This window comes from Dendropsophus ebraccatus, chromosome 5, assembly GCF_027789765.1.
Source record: "Dendropsophus ebraccatus isolate aDenEbr1 chromosome 5, aDenEbr1.pat, whole genome shotgun sequence".
Lineage (NCBI taxonomy): Eukaryota > Metazoa > Chordata > Amphibia > Anura > Hylidae > Dendropsophus > Dendropsophus ebraccatus.
Window position 1 is genome coordinate 122,704,034 of NC_091458.1, and position 20,792 is coordinate 122,724,825.

A 20,792-nucleotide genomic window follows, 5' to 3' on the forward strand; every position below is an offset into this window, starting at 1 on the left:
AACAGTCTTAAGCCGTCAAGTTTGCACCTTCTATTAGTTGGGCTTAGCCTTTGACTAATTTTAAGTGTACTCGAGTGTTCAAACCCTGAAGAACAGTAGATTGAGTGGAAAGAGGATAAGCTTCCATTATGCGTTTCTCTCATGTGACACCCTAACGGAAGAGGAATGCGCTGAGTGCAACTTCTCCCAGCTTGCTCTCCTGATCCCCCGTGAGCTGAATCCACACTTGGTCAAATGTTTTTTTTTTTTTTTTGACAGTACCTCTTTAGGTGACACCCAGTTTTTAATGACACCCTGGGGGAGATTTATCAAACATGGTGTAAAGTGAAACTGGCTCAGTTGCCCCTAGCAACCAATCAGAAAATTTCATTTTTCAAAGAGTCTGTGAGGAATGAAAAGTGGAATCTGATTGGTTGCTAGGGGCAACTTAGCCAGATTCACTTTATACCATGTTTGATAAATCTCCCCCAAATACATATATATATATATTATCACAGTAGAGGCGAAAAATAGTGATATCACATGCAGGGTTAACAATGTGATGTCACAGCATAGAAATGATGCAAGAAGAATCTGAAAATGGTTAATGCACACAGCAGAAATAAACATGGAGCTACGTAGTAAAAGTTGGCCACCTTATATATGTTTTTTTTTTTTTTTTAAGAAAAAAATAGCAGTAAGTAATACTTTTGACTTGCTCATATTGGGAACATTCTCTACAGCCCTATTCAGAGAAACAATGTCCCTCTGCCATTAGGTCATGGCCTCTCAATCCAGCCACAGGGCTTCTCTGCCCATATGGGGCTTCCCTTAAAGGTGTTGGAGACATACTGTACATGATACTGTGTGACTGCTTTTGGTTTGATCTTTCAGTCATTTGCAGCTCAAAAAAAAACATCCCAAAACATTTGGTTACATGGCCTAATTGTAGATTTTCCTCATTGACTTCAACCGGAAGTCACAAATCTGCAGAGAAAAAAAAAATAAAAAACTGGCAGTTGCAGATGTTGCAAGTACTATATAATAAACAGGTAAATATTATTTTACATGCCGAGTTGTACAATATGGGATTTAGACAGGTTATCTTACAGCGGCATAACAGCTGTACAGCCACTCAGTAATGTTCACTGCCACTGTATGACAGGACTTCCATGAAATCTTCTTTTACTTTCCATGCTAGGATGACATTAACCCTTCTGAGTTCCTTTCTTACTGCCATTAATTGCCCAAGGAGCAGATGAGTATATGAGAATATAATACCTGAGAATAGGATTTTAGCATATCCCAGCCTGCTTGTGGCTAGAAAAATGATCAGTGGTACAGCTTCTAGACATTAAAGATTGACTCTAATCAAAGTTTAGAGTATTTAAAGGATCAATTGATGTTAAACGGCAAATTTAGTCCAAGTGACCATAATGTCACCAAACAGAGAACATATTAATATTCAGATTATTCAGATTCTGTCCTCCTTCTAGAAGGCAGATGGACACAGACACCAAAGGTCAGCCTTGCATGAGAATCATTGAAGTCATAAGAGGGCAGACAATTTGTCAGCCTCCGCTGGGAAGGCATCACCTGGAAGCTAAAGAATGACATATATAGCTACGTGAAGCTAAACCAGAACCCAGGAGACAAATTGAGGAGTGTTCAGTGACAATGTTAGTTGTTGAGATCACTTTTCATTTCTCAGTTTTCATCTCGGTTTGCATTCCCAAAGGTGCAAGCACTCATTAACAAGCATATGCCCACAATGCTCTCTTACCAGTTTGCCTACATGTCACTTTCAATTAGAATGTGAGGAACAATGCTAGCTAACATGTACAGTGCCAGGGAGCAGCAATTCACATTACAGGCATTCACATTAAGAGGAATACTTGTCAGACTCATTCATTTGGAAATACTGAGCACCAAATATAAAGCTGAATAAGTCGATAGGCGGAAACCATGCAGAAAGCTGTGAAACAGTCTAAGATTCTTGTACACATTCCATATTCTTGTATTGGCACTATTTATGGAGTGTTAATGGAAGTATTGGTGTATGATAAATGCTGGGTATGACCTAACAACTTCACACAAAGGAGTTTTCTCTAACATATGTCATGATAAATCCCTTCTCTGGTTTCATTTATCATGTATCTTACAGGAAATAGTACCCAGGCATATGAGTTGCTGTCAAAGACACAAAGGCGGCAGCATTATTGCTTATATGGACCTGACCTGGCATTCTTTAGTATTTGGAACTGCTGCATAGGCACTGTACATCTTACGGCAACTCATCTCCATTCACTTTCATTGGAATAAGTTGTTGTGTACACAGACTTTAGACTGGAGTGGTGCTGTGTAGATAGAATGGCTTATGGCTTATTTCACATGATAAGTAGGGGCCCTAATCACTTACTAAGGCTTAAAGACTTGAATAAATAATTCCCAGTGGTCAGATCAGTGGCATGGCTATCATAGAGGCAAGGTAGGCAGTTGCTATAGGGCCCATGCAGAAGGGGTGCCTGGGGGAGAAGGTAAGAGCGTGTGTCCTTTTTCTTAACCCCTTATGTACCGTAGTGTATAAATTACCCAATGTTAACCCTTTTTTTGTGTTGCAGCATGTAAGTTAACAAGCAGAAGACAGAGTCCTCTTCTCTACCGCACTGATAAACCCTTACCTCTTTTCTACAGCTGCGTATTCAAGTAGGAAAAGAAAACATGCAGAGATCTTTGCAGAGGTCAAGGTTTATCAGTGGACAAGCAATAAAGCAGTTATCTTGTCTTCTGAACTTTGGGTCACTTATATACTGCAGTACATAAGGGGTTAAGCAGAGGGTAGCCTATTCTCGCACATATGTATTTAACAATAAGAGCTCCTAATGGCCCTTATAGGTAAAAACAGTGGACTGTCATAGCAAGCAGCCATTGGCTATCTGCTCTGCCAGACACTCTTGTAGCTGCAGGCAGGATTCTGCCTCTGGCCACAAGAGATTTTATTTTTTGGCAACACCACAGAGCATTCAATATATATGTATATATGTTAGTGCTTTGTGTTGTGCGTAGGGGGGCCACCTTGGAGATGTATTGAAGGTGATTCAATAAAATGTTTTTTTTTTTTTAACTTTTATCATAGAGATGGCTCCTCCAACCTTAAAAGCAATAACACAAAAACCAGAAAAGCAAACGTGGTCAGCTTTTGGGTCACAATTACCTATTTCACCTGTTCTCACGTAAGTACTTTCCCTTCTACTACATTAAGCAAGTCACTTAACCATATAACCCCTTTACTCCTCCATTCGTTTTCCAACTTGCTTGTGGATAGGAAACAAATTAGTTTAAGGTGGAAAACCTCTTTAATATACTTTAAAATTGGGACACAGCTTATGTGAGAAGTGACAGTCACCGTGTAATATTTTGGTACTATAAGCAATTGGAAATTAATATTAGCTACACAGTTCGAAGGAAATCTCTATTAAATTGTGTCAGGGTTAGTAAGTAATTCCACTGCCTATATATGTATTGCAACTTTTCTGATACCAATTGCAAGTGTTAAACTCACCATGACTATTTACAGTATGAATAAATAAGGCAATCATATGGAAACATCTACACAATTTAACTTTTGCATTACTTTTCATTGTATAGGTAAAAGGATGTCACTTCAGGTCTTCCTCATTTGTACAGCTTCTCACTTTAATTCATATTCATGGCACATCACCCAGGACTGAAGGACACAGTTCTTTTCCCATTACAAAATAATTCCTTTGTTCAGTAGTGGTATTGCTCTGCAAACAATTATTGATTGACATAGCTCTCTGGAGTAGCTATTCAATTCTTGCAAGTTAAACGACGAGGAGTTATAGATAGGAAAAAATATGCTATTGTCTACCTAATCTTATTTGGAGATGTACCTTGCTGTACTACTTAATCCAGGAGCAGAAGAACATTTCTTCCTTGGCACTGTAAACACAACATGCATACACAATTATACAGCATATTTGAGTTCCAATTTTAATAAAAAAATATATACATTCTAAACACTATTTCCAGTTACTCCTTTTCAAAACTGGACACAGGCTTTCTATTGTGAGCTCAGCATATTTATTGACCCTGAGAATAAATGTACTTTTGTAATTTTGTAATTTCTGGAAGTGGTTTCCCATTCTCAAACAGTTTATAAAAAATACAATTGCTTAATAGGAAAGTCAGTAAATATTGAGGTATCCAGGACCCTCTTCTATCTGCCAGAATGGAGGAAATGACAATACATAACATAAACAGACTATTAATTCTATAGAGAACCTATTAATTCTATAGAGAACCTATAGCATCTTCAAAATACTTGTGCCATCTTGATCCATGTGGAGCCACTGTCACAAAGATGTGACCACTATTTGTAGACACTCCCATAAAAAAAAAGGCCAGAGTACAGTGTAGGGTCTACCCCGGTATGGGGCCATCTTATCGTTTTTGCAGTTTGGGGGGCTGTTTTTAACTATTTTCATGTCTGTAGTAGGTCTGTATCTTGCCATAGCGGTGAGCTGTTGCATTTTTGTGTTTTTGTGTGTTTGCAACTCTAATTTCAGAGCAACTCTATCAGTGCCAGAATGAGATGGTCCATGGATTGTATGAAACTCTGCTACAATGCTCCAAGATCAGAGATTTCTTTGATTAAAGCCAGTTAACCCCTGGGGCATCTAAATATGTATCCATACAGAGAGGGTTTCCTCTGTGACCCCTTTCTCTGCAAGATGGTAAGATGGTAAGGTCCTGATGAGTTCTCATGGCATTTAGGAGCACGTTGAAGGCCTGCCATATTAGTACTCTGTATTGTTTCTGTCATATCCTATCAGTTTGGCATATGGAGAAAAAAGGAGGACTGCGATCGGCACTGCTCTTCTTGACAAAATCAGAGATCATGTTAACTATGGCTACATCTGCAGTTTACATGTTACCCAGAGCTGGATCTTACAGCATGTTAAATCACTTTGCAACACACTAAAAGTCTTAAAAATTAAACCCAAAAAACTGTCCTAAAAAAAACCCCAAAAAACAAAAAAACAGGGAGTCTGCAAGATATACACTTAAAGGGAACCTGTCACCCCCCGTGACGGGGTGACAGGCTCCGGACCCTTCGTTAGAGCCCCCTATACTCACCTAATCCCGCCGGGTTCCGCTTCTGGAGGTGGTCGCGCCGGGCTGCAGCAGCTGAGATCTCCGTCACCCGACCACCTCCAGAAGCGGGACCCGGCGGGATTAGGTGAGTATAGGGGGCTCTAACGGGGGGTCGGGAGCCTGTCACCCCGGCATGGGGGGTGACAGGTTCCCTTTAAAACGCCTAAGTAAATGCCAAAGCAAGTTACTATTTTTGTGGCTAAATCAGATGTCCATGTATCTGCAGGACTTTTAAGAAGGGAATATTGTTAACATTGATGTATTTTTTTAAATTGACTGATTGACAATTTAAAGTTAACAGCTCCTTATCAATAAAAAGACAATTGCTATTAAGAGCAGGCACATGCAATGTCTCTCGTAAAGTCTGACACAAAATTAAGACTAAAGATCACAGATCTAACACAAAATTCCCTAAAGTAAATGTTCCCTCTTTGAATGCTATAGAAAAGTTTTTCCCTTCTTTTCAGTCTCCTATAGTAGAGGCCCCTTCTGTGCAGTCCCCTATAGTAGAGGGCCCCTTATGTGCAATCACCTATGTTAGATGCCCCCCTCTTTGCAGTCCCCTATCGTAGAGGTCCCTCGTGTATCGTGTAGTCCCCTATGTTAGAGGAACCCCTTTGTGTACTTCTCTATTGTTAAGCCCCCTGTAGTCCACTGTAGTAAAGGCCCCTAATTACACACCAAAAAGAATAAAAAAAAGAAAAAAAAATCCTCACCCACTATCCACCACAGCAGCTGCTTTTGACTTTCGAAGAAAGATGTATATTAGAAAAAATTACACAATGTTGAATTTGAATTTGTGGTAGAAAAGGTTGCCTAGCACCCCTTCACCCTGCCCTTCACTACATCTAGCTATACCTTAAAAGGACAAGTGCCATGAAACACCTTTTCCCAGTAATTGAAGCACATTACAGTTATATAACTCTGTAATGTGCTTCAATCACCTATCTGCCTCCCTTCCCTGTCTTTTCCCCCCTCCACCCCCCAGCAGGAAGTGTAAGAAACACAGATACCTAATTACTGTTGTCACCAAGCTCTTCTCTCAGCTTTTTCTTGTGATGATGAGTCATCAGCAGGAGGGCTGCTCTAGCTCCTGTTACACCAGCCTCCCCTGCCTTGTCAGGTGACTCAGCTTGCTCAGCTCCGATTGGCTGAACTGCAAGCCATCTGAGTCATGTCACTTGCTTATCTTCTCTCCGAAGAACTCCCAGAACATAGGCAGCCTCCCCCTTCCCTCATACTCTCTCTTGCTGCCGAGTGGACTCAGTGAGTGAAGGAGTCATGTCACTAGGGAAGATAAGCAAGTGACATGGACTCAGATGGCTTGCAGTTATTCAGCCAATCGGAGCTGAGCAAGCTGAGTCACCTGACAAGGCAGGGGAGGAGGAGGCTGGTGTAACAGGAGCTAGAGCAGCCCTCCTGCTGATGACTCATCGTCACAAGAAGAAGCTGAGAGAAGAGCTTGTTGACGACAGTAATTAGGTATCTGAATTTCTTACACTTCCTGCTGGGGGGTGGAGGGGGGAAAAGACAGGGAAGGGAGGCAGATAGGTGATTAAAAGCACATTACAGGTTATATAACTTTGTAATGTGCTTCAATTACTGGGAAAAAGTTTTTCATGGCATTTGTCCTTTAAGACGCAGAACTTCCGTCTGTGCCTCCATAGCTCCCATTACTAACGCAAGACCTAGCAGAATGTAAGCCTATGGCACTGGGTCTCATGCTGCAAACAGAAGCTATGGAGAAGCAGCAGGAAATTCAAAACTGATGTGCTACTATTTGTACAATGGAAACATAGAAAAGTGAGTAATGAATCATGTCTCGCTATCTGGCAATTCTTTATTCCTGTGGATGTGCAATATTCCAGAAGGGAATACTCCTACGTATATGTTGTCAATTCCTGCACCAGTGTGCAAATGACATAAGACATTTAGATAAATCTTAAGTTTTGCTTGATTTTGGGCTTTTAACTTTACAAACGACGTCTTCAGGTGCAGTCCTGATGCCAAACCATCCCCATAGATGACATTTTAATGTTAATTCCAGTAACTAATACGTATAGTAACAAATTGAAATTTGATCATGCTCAAATGAACACATTAGCCTAACTCGTTGTCTAATTTTTTAAGAACAAAGTGTTTCTTGTCTCTGATATTGTTTTGACCTCTTTAGCAATTGTGGTTACATATGGTCATTTATAGACACTAGAGAGAGTGTTCTGGTGGTCTGATTGAATGCCAAAACTCATTTATAGCTTAGAGTTTAAATGATATTAACAACATCTTCGTAAATTTTCTCATTTACCGAGAACATGCACACGGTTATTTTTATGGCTATTCTTTGCCAGTGTTGGGAAATCAAACAGTGCTCATTAAAAAATTAATTTGTCATACTTCTGTGATCAGCTCCAGTCAGGCACAGAATCAAATAACTTCCACTGGCAGCGCAAGACGTTTAAACTGATAAAACGTCCTAGAATTTTTATTCATTGAGTTGAGTGACTTATTTTCTTAACTTTGTTTTAGGCTGTAGAGGTTTGGGAACATTTCCAGGCTCAGTCAGAAAGAAGGATTGTTCTCATTACGATAAGAGACTGGCCCCCGCCTACTGTTGGATAATAATAAATATATGACTAATGTTTCCAAGGCAGCACCTAGCGTGAGTGATCTAAACACAGATCAATGTTATCTTAATAAGGTAAGGACAGATTAGAAGTTAAATAAGTTGAACCTCTACCTAATATGTAGTTTTCAGAGATATTTAAAGTGAATTGGTCAGCTTCAATTCATGTTTTAAACTACTAACACCGTAAGGCTGTGTTTTCAAACTTTTTTTTTTTTTAAATGTTTTGCAGCAATTTTTTTTCCAACGGTTGTCATTTTAGCACAAAAACAGCTGTTTTGGCACAAAAATAATGGCCATCCAAAAACGGTCGTGAAACAGACAAAAAAGTTGTGAACATAACCTTGGACAGCTGTTGGGGCAAGGAGACACATGGTTCAGTGTCAGAGCAAGAGTTAAAAATGGTAGGTAGACAAGAGGCAACAAAAAAAAAAATTATGAATACTTGGTTGTCAGTTTTAAAGTTTTATACTTACTAACATAGTGTTACTAATAGTATTGACTTAACAATTCTTTAATGTTTCAACCCTGACAGGAAATTGAAAATAGAAGGACTGCAGAATGTGTATTGTCTACAGCTCCCTGGCTCCTCCACAGACGCATCATCTTCTAATGTTACTTGAGGCCTGTGTGGACCTTATGTCTAAGCTCTATCTCCGCCTCTGATGTGCTAGCTGCGTCACAGTTGGTGTAATCCAAGGTGGAAGAGCTTTTCATCTCCTTCTGGTCCATACAGTCTGCACTGCATATTATTTAATGAGGGATGCAGTGCTTTTCACATTACATGGCAGCATCTGGGATCTTTTAAAGCAGTCCATTAGGGCCTATTCACATGATGTTTTGCCTAATTGTTGCCAGCATAATGTACCTCAGCACCTTCACAATTACCACATCATTCCCCAAGACCAACTGAGTTTATTGGACTAAACATTGTCTAATAGTGACTAGAATGAATCCATTTCCCAAAATGATACTGTGTATGTGTAGGACTGCTGTACTTTAAGTCTCACACAGACACAGTAAACATTTTTGAAATGAACAGAATGTAATCACTTTTATACTAACATAAATCGATCAGTGGTAGCCATCAGCATCCCTTTTTGACAGGTTGCCAAGCTACTGTATACCAGCAAAATGTGAATGGGGCCGAAGTAATTCAGAAATTCTACAGACAGAATTTACTGTAAGTACAAGACTAATTAAAATTAAAAGAAAGAAATTATTCATGTTTTTCCATTAAAACAGAAGTCTGTTTTCCTGTAAGCAGCAAAGCTCTCTCTAATACCACAAAAGATACAACAAATTGAAAAACTCCAACTGTTTTAAAAAATGGATTTTGGAGCAGAGCAAACAGCTAGATTTGCAACTGTTCATTTCTGACTTTCTGCAAAAAAATTAAATAAATTATATTCTATTGGTGTACAGCTTTTGTCATGGAAAATATATAAATAGTGCACTGTTTGGCCAGGTAGAAAGGGAGGCACATTTTTATATACTACAATTGGTTAAATTATATCTGACTTGCTGCAGTTAAACATGACAAGACTACATATATTTTCGTAAAACCACGTCCGTTGTACAACGGGCGTGATTAATACGAAAATGTACGCTACCTTCCCGTCTATGGAATCCCGGCCGAAGCGTATACACATAGGGGGACATGCCTTTTTTTGTCGCAGATGGGGCAAAGGGTATTTCTGCAAATATTTTGTTTTCATCTGCCCCATCTATGCCACCTTCGCCAGTGGGGCGGAGAGGGGGGTGCGGTAGCACGCAGAGTGGGCGCAGCCTCTGCGTGCACCACATTTGTTATTTTTCCGGTGGAAAAATGACACTGAAACCTATGCCAGCTCTGAGCGCCTCTACATAAATCCCGAGCTCCGGAGCTGCGGGGACATTTGTGCTGTGGGAAGTTCTGATGCGGGCACCAACGGATGCGCCCGGATCAGAACACGGAACGGACGGTCTCTTGCAGCGTCTGCACATGGTCCTAGAATGCATTACAGCTGTCGGAGGAGAAATTGGAGAGTCATTTCCTCCATGTTTGGAACACATTCCAAACTCCAAACACCCGACTCTGCTATCAGTAGGATTGGATTGGATCTTTCGGGTATGTCTTTCATATGCAGAATTAACAATTTTTGAATATCTAGTTGATATTTGAGATGTCTTAGACTATAAGAAAACCACTACAAATTGCCAACAAGGTTATATAAAACTGCTGAATTTCTATTTACCTATAACAGATCTGTGTTGGAGAGGCTAGACACACATTGGTTTACACCAACAGTGTTACACCAACAAACAAGTTAACGCATTACTGCCCAAAATACTATACCAGGGCAGCTGAGGATGGAAGGGCCTCAGGCAAAGACTCTAGTGTGGTCACAGATGGCTTTTTGGCTGGCCAGCTCTGTATGACCTGCTGCAGCTGTGTAATTTGGGGTCTACACAATATAATGATGTCTTTGACCCTTGGGTGCACTTTAGTGAGGTGTCTGGGGGTGTTTTACCAGTGTTGTGTGCATGTGATAGATTCAGTCCAGTCATATAAGAAACGTGAAAGCAGGAATCTTTACTGAAAATCCACCGTGCATGACCATACAATATATTCTCTTTAAAGCACAGGGTGGATAAGTTACAGTCTCTTAGTTGGATGATTTATAAGCTGTTTATATGAGATTAATTTTTTTATCATAGCATGAATTTTTCTATTTTCCTGAAATTCATGGTGAGGACACCATTCCCTATCATAGGGTGTTTTAAATGTTTTTAAAAATTGTAGTGTGTTTTACTTTGTTAAATAAAGATATTTCTGCGAGGTTATTTTTGTGTGCGCTTAAATTACATTCTCTTTTCTTCTCTTTTTGTGATTTGTGGCAAAACACTTGTGACTTGTAAACCCAACAGCACTGGCCCTAGTGACTTCCTCTTGAAATAGGAACAAAATTGTAGAGATGAATACCCTTTCAGAATGGACTTAAATGGTTCTTCAGTAAACCTCCTGCAATGTCACACTGTGCCATGATTACTTCAACGACTCAGAGCTAACTTACACTGTTACAATTCAACAACTTGGAACCTAGAATAGAGACTGTCTGGCAGAGTTGGAGTTATGATAACTTACTTTACAATAGGCTTTACTGGAATATTTATACTGAACCTAAATCTTCTCTTATCATGCGCCCTAGCAAGAGATATAGGCATGTGTGATTACACTGACTAGACTAGGTGGCTTCAAGTAGAAACATGTCTGATGGAAGGTCATGTGACCAATATCTCAAGTATTCTTACACAGCTACCAGTGGTAGGAGTACAGAGAAACAATAACCCAAGTATATTGTAATACTTCTGTGTATGCAGTTATAACTGTGTAACAGACAATGACAGATTCTAAAACTTTAACTAATGATAGCCTAATATTCAACCATTGAGAGAAAATCCTCGGCCACATGACAACCATTAACTACAGCAGCTAGGGCAAGGGTACCAACACACCGAAGAGTCATAAATCAAAAATGTGTGCATATTTTTATAGTCTACCATATAACTCCTTGGACATCTTGGCTTTTCTCCAGTAAATATATCAAGATGTTTATGTTCTACATTTAACTACAGAGGCTAAACTGGGGTGTACAGTCTATTGGTTGGACTCCCCAGATTGCATTGAGAAATTAACTGATGCATAGTCATAAGCTGAAAAAAGGGGGTCATTTCCAGAAGTGCATAAGAGAATTAAAGAGACAAGATATAATAAAAATATGGGTAAGGGGTCATAACAGGTACTTAAAGGGGTTATCCCGGATTAGAAAAAGAACCGCTACTTCCATGCTGAAAAAAACACCACCCCTGTCCTCAGGTTGCAGCTCTATTCACTATGGAACTAAGCTGCAATACCACACTCAAACTGAACACAAGAGAGGTGCTTTTTCTGGAAGGAAGAGACCATGTTTTTTTTTTTGTTTTTTTTCATAATCCTGGATAACCCCTTAACACAATGATAACTATAACAGATAAATCTACAGGAGTGGAGTAAGTACAGAATCATCTAACAAAAATAGGGTTAGGGTCAGGATCAGGATCCAGGTCAAGTCAAAATGCAAGCAAAGTATCTCATACTGATATACTTAAAGGGGCTTTATGGGTAGGGAAACATTTACATAGTCCCCTGTCCTGATACCCTGCCAATGCCAATTTCTTTGTTGTCAAGCAAACAGTAGCTGATGCCTGGAGACCTATAGCAACTGATATATTAAAATGGAAAGATAAAAAAATCCTCATAATATAATTAATAAAATGTAACTCAAGAGAAGGCTATAATAGGTATCAGCAATTGTATGCAATTTATTTCCTGCTTTAAAAATAAGTGCTGTATGTGTAAATGTTTCTGAAAATGTCAGATAGATATACTGTCACTTAACAGTATAAACAAATGAGTGGGCTACTGTCTGTAAGTGCTTTTAAATATATGTGAATATGGTGAATACATGATTACAGAAACCATTTATGAAAATATTTAATTTTATTTTTGTATTTTATTTTGTTAATACATGTCAAGAATCTTGGGATATTCTTAGTAAAGGGAATTGAACTCCTTTCATAAAAGGTAGGCGATGGTCAGTTGGTAAAACAGTATTCCTCTAGTAGGTGAGATAACTAGACCCATTCATATGTGAGTACAAGGTTTTTTCAAATACTTCAACACTTCATTAGATCCCGGCAGAGTACCTGGTACTTAGGTTATCCGCTCCCTATCACCTGTTACAGTTTCTTCTATCAACTTATTTACCTTGTTTGTAACTTTATGCACTAAGATACCTTTTTCGAATAAAGTTTACAACTTGTTTAAAATGGGATTCTGTCATCTCTACTGTCTCTAACTACCTTATATAGGTGTGACGGGTCTAACCTCCTATTGGTGGGGAACATACTGGAAAGAAGAGAAGGAAGGAGTGTAATAGGAGGGTTAACCCTTTTGCTTCAGTTGTGCCTAACAGGGGAGAATGAGACACCTAGTGGTAATAGTTCCAAAAGGCACCTATGATCCCAGAGTGTGACACCTTACAGTTACCTTTTGACATGTGATAGACAAGGACGTAGTGGCCCACCAGTACTGGGACACTAGAAATGTGTTATGACACATGCTGCTATGTTCACATAAACGTCATGCCATGATGGGCTATATCCTTAGTGCAGACATTGTGAAGATCTACAAGATTTATATGTGGTTGTAATATAACATGTTTATAGATTGCATATAATATATATGTTGTCATGTTCATATAAAGGTCATATTGTGGTTAGATATATATCCCTATTAAATGTTCTGAAATTATGGTGATTGTCACAACAATGACTCATGTCCCATAAGAGTGCCGTTCTAACGTTTCATCTGAATCTCCAGTGCAAGCATAATTGTAACTTATGCTGAGGTATAATTGATGGATATGCTGGCACAATTGCTACACTATGGCTTGACCTCTGACATTGGTGCATGTGATACATATAATACATATTTTTACATAGAAAAAGCATGCTATGGTTGGATTAAGACTCCTATTATATGTGTATAACTCATGGTGGTAATCACTAATATCTGACACCCTAAAACAGTAATTGTATATAATTCTAATTGTGAATATGATTCATTATAGCATTGTAACATAAACCCTGCACTTCTACAAAACATTAGTCATTGTCTGTTGTCTTAAACATCATGTCCTGTGACAACTAACAAGCATTTAGAATTAACAAAATTTAAAGTGTCGCTGTTATTTACCAACACTTTTGGGCACAGAGAAATATCAAGAGTTTTGATCAGAACACTGAGACCCCCATTCATCATTGGAATGATAGAAAGAAGTGTGCTTCTCCCCAGTTCTTCTAATGCTAAGTAGAGGTATAAACACTAAGATCTTGACTGATTAAAACTGACAGAGGCATGTAAATTTTTTTATAAATTATATGGACACCGTAATAGGGGATTTGAAGAATTTAGACCTATTTAACCCCACAATATGTATATATATGTTCCTGACAGTGAGGGACTTTAGATGTGTGTGGGACCGCTGTAGTATGAGTGGCCCCGCACGCATCAGTGTTTCCAGAGTTGAGGATAATGACAGGCAGCTGTGATTCTACAGCTGCCTGTCATTAACCCCTTAAACGCTGCAATCTATAGAGAGTGTGGAGTTTTAGGAAGTCAGTGACAGGTTAAGCACCTGTCCTGCAGGGGTCCCGATCACTTGTACCGATAGGCAGGAGTAAGACACTTACCTTTGTCCTGTCGGATCGCATTCTGTAGATAGAGTCTGCTCGCAGACATAGCATTGATCAGTATATGCAATCTAATGATTGCATGTTTAACTGTAAAAAAGGGTAATTTTGAAAAGTTTTCAAAAGTATTAAAATCCCCTTATAACCGCACCAATAAAGGCTATGTTCACACGTTTTTTTTTTCAGCTCTTTTTAAAATGACGTCCGTCATTTTGAGTCTAAAATAACGGACGTCATTTAGGTTTCTGGCCTCCCCTTAGTGCAATGACTGGTATTCCAGTTTGGGGTTACCAATTGCCCTTTGGGTGTGGCTTAATTGAATTTTACCATTGAATTTAATAAAAATGAAGAAAGAACGACTGAACTACTAATAAAAATAAGTCCGCTGTTTGCAAGAGACATCCAAAAAAAGGGATCATGTTCAATATTTTGACATCCGTGGTAAAACATTCGTTATTCAATACATTGTGTGCATTGGATGTCCGTCTTCCCATTGACTTCAATGCATTGCCATTGCAGTCAGCTAAATTGCATAAATTTTTTTTAAATTACCAAAATTGTCCGCCTTCTCTATTTTTGACGTTGTGTGAACATAGCCTAAATTTTAAAATACCTCCTTGCCCATTATAAAAAAAAAAAAATATATAATAAAAATAGTAAACATTATATATCATAGCATGCAGAATTGTCTGATCTATTAAAATATAATATTTTACCTGCATGGTGAATGGCATAAAAAAAAAAAAAAAAATTTAATACTTTAATCAGAAAAAAAAAAAAATAAAATAACCAGCAATTCAAAATTCAAAACCAAGATGATATTAAAAAACAAAAACTAGAGATCATGGTGCAAAAAAAATTACACCACAACCAGCCCTGTAAGGGGAAAAATAAACACACATTAATTTGACACGGACATCTGAGCATCAATGACCTTTGTCATGAAGGGGTTAAATTAAGTAAAACTGAATCACCTAAATATCTTTTACTATATAATTTTTTTTTTACTTAGTCATAACTGTTTATACATATAGGCCTGATAGGTTTTAGCCAGGTTTTAACAGGGCTATCCAGGGCTACAAAAACATGTCCACTTTTCCCTCTCTCATCTCCAGTTCAGATGTGGTTTGCAATTAAGCTCCATTTACTTCAATGGAACTGAGATTGAAACACCACCCAATCTGGAGACAAGTGAGGGGGGAAAGGGGAAAGAGGTGAGTTTTTGTAGCGCTGTATAACTCCTTTAATGTCAGCTGAAAACACAGTAAATTGCACATATTTATCCTAACACAGCAGATAGTGTTGGCTCTAAGGAGAAAGATCAGGTACTACAATGAATTTTGTTATTAGAGTAATATAACTAAGGTATGTTCTCTTCACTAGGATGAGGAGTTAATAATATCTAACATTCTCATAAAATTGCTTCTGCCAGATACTAAAAGGCTTTGAGGGATATTTTCTAATCTGACAGTTAATCTCTCGGAAGACATCATGACAAATGAGTAAAGATGACATTACCAATGTTCCTTCTATCTCTACACTGGCTTGGTTTAACAGTCTCCTAATAAATGTGGATGTGTAGGCAGATGCCGACATTCCTCTTGGGCCCACTTGTGAAAAAGTAGATGAGAGTGAAGAATAAAGCTGTTATTCACACTCTTTCCCTTAACATTCAATGACTGGACTGCTGGAATACACGTTGCTTGGATTTAAAAAAAAAAAAAAAGTCAGTTTCCCGTAAAATGTCAGACTAGTCAAATTTCAACAACTGTGATGAAATAATCGGACGCATTTATTTTTGTAAAAAAAAAAAAAAAAACAAGCACTCAGACTATTAAAACAAGAGGGCAGTAGGGAAGCATAAAGCAATTATAGGCAGAATTGTGTAAAAAAATAATAATAAAACTGAAAAAAACTGAAAATGTTTTTCCCCCTCAAAAATAATCTGGAGGGGGTGAGGAAAAGGCCAATCTACTAAATACATTTTTCTCTACTGTATTCACAGACATGACATATTACATATGACATAACAGATGACATGACTAGGGATGATGTAAAATCGCAACAATACGTAAGGTGTCACCTTAGAAACATTAAAAACCATAAATCACTGGGCCCAGAAGGCATCTATCCTAGTGTTTAGCAGGAATTGAATACTGTGTTAGACAAACCCTTATTCCTAATATTTTAACTTTATATAATGACAGGGATTGTACCACATAGCTATTGTGGTACCAATATTCAAGAAGGGGTCAAAAAGTGATGCTGGAAACTATAGGCCTGTAAGTCTAACATCATGGGTAAAGTATTTAAGGGTCTTGTAGGAGATGCTATAAAAGATGAATATATTAATGAAAAAATTATTAAAACACGGCACCAGCATGGGTTTATGAGGGATGGGTCCTGGCAGACTAATCTGATCAGTTTCTATCAGGAGATCAGTTATAGACTGGACCTTTGAGATGCTGTGGACGTGTATGTGTGCCACATGAAAGGTTGGTCTATAAAATGGGGATGCTGGTACTTGGGAAAAATATATGCAAATGGCTAAGGGAGTAATAGGAAACAGAGGATGGTTAAATACATTTATTCTTTGAGCTGAGGTGCATTGAGACACTGAGGCAGGCTGGATTCCGAGCTGAGTCTGTGGCAGAATTTCCACCTGTTTTACTCACTCTGAACATAGCCATAGCATGTAATAGCTCAGCTATAAGGTTATGTTCCCACTTCAGGGAAATATCGGGAAAGGCAGCTCAGCTATAAGGTTATGTTCCCACTTCAGGGAAATATCGGGAAAGGCAGCTGTCTCGTAACATAAACTGCCACTAATGATAATCATGATTGAAGTGGGAACATAGCCTATGTCTATAATACAATTTTAACAATAACTGACCTGAGATTAGTAGGGAAAAAGTTGCAACTTTTCACAAATGGAAAAGTAATAAACCAATTATTTTATTGCAGAAGAAAGAAGACAGACAGACAGCAGCAGCTAATGAACCTCTTTACTAATGTTTAAAGTACAATGTTACCATGACATAGCTTTGCGTTAAACTTTCATTCTCTGCCCAGGAGAAGCCATGCCATTTTATGTTTTATGTCTGTGGCTACAGAATATGTTCAATTTCAGATTCTGGCCGGGGTGAAATTGTACGCAGCGGGCATACCATTGCTCTCAAACTGACAACACAGCTTATCTAACAGCTTGAAATTTGAACTATTTTAACATTTTATACAATACTTTCAATTTTCTAAATTCCTATGTTTGTGTGAATTCTAGCACACCGGACTAGGCTGTGACAAATGTATTTATCTATGGATGCTTTTCCATTATTTTTTTGACAAACTGAAAGGCATCCTACTAGCAATTGAAGATTTCTGTTGCACTTAATAAAGTCTTTGAATGTTTGTTTTTAGATGATGTTTGGGCACTAGCTATATAAAGCTGTAGATGTAATTCTGTAGCATGAATGTCTTCTGTGACGCTTGCAAAACTAAATGAGATCTTTTTTTTTTAAGCCAAATATCTTTTGTGCAATTTAGACAGGATATGGCTATGTTCACAGTATGTAAAAATGATGTCTGGCTTTCATAACAATGGCCATCGTTGTGCAAACAACGTCTGTTATTGAAAAATTTGATGGATGTTGTTATGTAAGACATCTTTTTTACATAATATGAACCTAGCCCATGACTGACTTGAATGTAATTTTCTCGATAATGTGACATGATTCTAAAGGCATAACATATAATGTTAATCAGCCTTGAATGTCTGACATAATTTTAATTAATTATTTTCAAAAATAGATAATACTAACATATCTATGATTTATTTTATAAAATAATTACTATTTACGAACACAATGTAGGTATGTCTATTAATTAACCAAAAGAAAAAATGTGCTTAAATATACTTGAATTAGTCACTAATAATGCTAAAATTAATTTCTAAGTTACTGCATTTCTCAGTCTTAGCATAAAAATATATTTATGTCTTACATAAATAAGGTGCTATGTGTATATTTTGTATTGTTTATTCATTCAAAACATACTTTAAACTTAACAGTAAACAGGGAAATCCAATGAAATAGCACATTACAAAATACAAAAAAATAGTGCAATGTTTCTGCTCTATCACAGAGTTTTTACACATATCCTGGGAGTGCAGCGAGTGTGTTTGAAAACTTTTTGTTTTTCAGATATCGGTATCCCGAGGATTACGCAAACTGTGAATTACACAAACTATGTTGATGACCAGCTGATTTTTTTCTCTAAAAAAAACGAGAGGTAGTAGTGTTTCTATTTCAATATGTATTTTTCCCCCTTTACTTTCCAGACTTACTAGCTGTGCCATCTGATGCTAGGCATCTATTACTAGTGTAAGCCAGTAAAACGGCACTCACCCCCACCCCCCATTATTACCCTAGTATCCACCACCAAGAGGGTAATGAAAGAGCTGAGAACCAGTAGTCAGCTTAAAAAAATGGGTTTCCTGGACTAGACGATGGCAGGCTGGTATTATTAGGCTTGGGGGGGGGGGGGGATAGGAGGGCTAAAATAAACAGCACCTGAAAAACAAGGAGACAAAAAAAGGCAGAAGCAGAATACAGATCATTTTGACAGGTGTTCTGTCAAAATACTGTCCTTACAGTATGCAGCATCTGTCCAGATAGTTGCTTACAATCTGGTACCCAAAGGATTAAGTGAGGATGCATTGCATTCCCAGTTAACCTCCTGGGGGACACAATGTTCAGTATGGTACCCAAAGGGGTTAAGTGAGAATATATTGAATTTCTGCTTAATCCCTTGGGTGCCATACTGAACAGTCTGAACAGTGAGACAAAGGAAGAAATTCCATTGAACTCTGTGGCAGAAAAATGCCACAGTTTGCCCCCAAAAAGCGATAACCTCAGCATACTGCATTTAGGAAAGAGGAAAGCCCGGCAGAAAAAAAAAAAATGTATCTACATATGACATTTATCGACTTAAAGCTAACGTCTGTCCGCTGGCGTTTTTGCAAAAAACCAAGACAAACAAACCTGCCATGGTGTTTTTGGAAAAATTTAAGGCAGTGTGAAACCAGCCTTAATATGTAAAAAAATAACTTATTAGTTGTATTATATGCGCATAAACCTAACTAATATGACTTTTAATTTTATTTAATACGCTATAATATACAATGCATGTGCAGAGGAACCTTGTTTTCTTAAAAACCAGGAACTCTCATTTTTTGTTTTTTCCTCATTGTCTTTTAACCCTTAAATGACCAAGGACGTACTGGTACGCCCTGGAGGTCTGTGCCCAGATGACCCTGGGCGTGTTGGTACGTCCTGAGCTATGAAGCACGCTCACCGTTAATGACAGGCTGCAGCGATTGTGCTGCAGCGTGTCACTAATTACTTAAACCCCGCGTGGCCGCGGAGTTTAAGTGTAAGTGACGGGGGAGTCCCCTGTCACTTACCGATTGGAACCCCGCAGTGTGACTGCAGGGGTCCTGGCATAGCAGTGATCAGTGTGAATAATCACACAAGAATTATTTTAAAGTCCCCCAAAGGGACTTAAAATGTGTAAAAAAAAAAAAAAAGGGAAAAAAACACCAATACACTACCCAAAAGCCCCTCCCCTAATAAAAGTTCAAATCACCCCCCTTTCCCATCATAAAAATAAAACATATAAAAATTAATAAACATAATATACTGTAGCGTGCGTAATTGTCTGATCTATTTAAATATTGTCTGATCTATTTAAATATAACAAGCGTCATTGCGAACAGCGTAGACGAAAAGAGGGGAAAAGTGTGCAGATTGCCGATTTTATGTTTAATATATATATATATATATATTATATATAAATTAAGTGATCAAAACGTCCAATCTTCAAAAAATATGTTAATAAAAACTAGAGAAAAATTAAAGATGTCATTAAAAACTACAACTATTCCTGTAAAAAACAAGCCCTTACATGGCCCTGTAGATAGAAAACTGAAAGTGCTAGAGCTCTTAGAAGGGGAGGAGGAAAAAACAAAATCGCAAAGATCAAAATTTGCATGGTCCACTGGGTCATTTTGGGCCTGGTCCTCAAAGGGTTAAGAACCTTATTAAAAAACAAAACTATATTAAAGCTTATTGTGTGGGACCAAATGCACTGTAACACTTTATTTTATCAATATACCACAAAACTAAATTATATGAAGTTAAAAATAAAAAATGCTTGTTTACAATTTCTTTTTTGGCTTTTACACTAGTCAGTAAAATTGAAATATACAGTAAAATTGACATGTTAGTTGTATTCCTTAGGGTAGAAAAATTGCAACAATACCCAATTTGTATAATGTTTGTTATGTTTTACTACTTTTCAAAAACTAAACACTTTATTCACCTTGTTTTGACCCCTGACTTCCTTTTTTCCATATTTTTTTCAGTTGTGATCTGTAGTTTTTATTAACTATTTTGAGACAGCTGGAACTTTTTGATTATTTTTTCTGTTACATATGTTTACTTTTACTTTAATCTTAAAAAATGGAAAAGAGGAGGATCTGAATTTTTACCGAGAAGAGAAAAATTCTTACAAACATTTAATAACTTTTAAACCATTTTCAATCTCCCTAGTGGAAACTTGTATGAGGTTTCATTCAGGGAGTTGATCGGACCCCTGAAAGACCAAGAAACAGTGTATTACTGTTTAAATGTCAGTGCCACATTGACAGCAGCATTTAAACAGATAGCATTGGAGATTG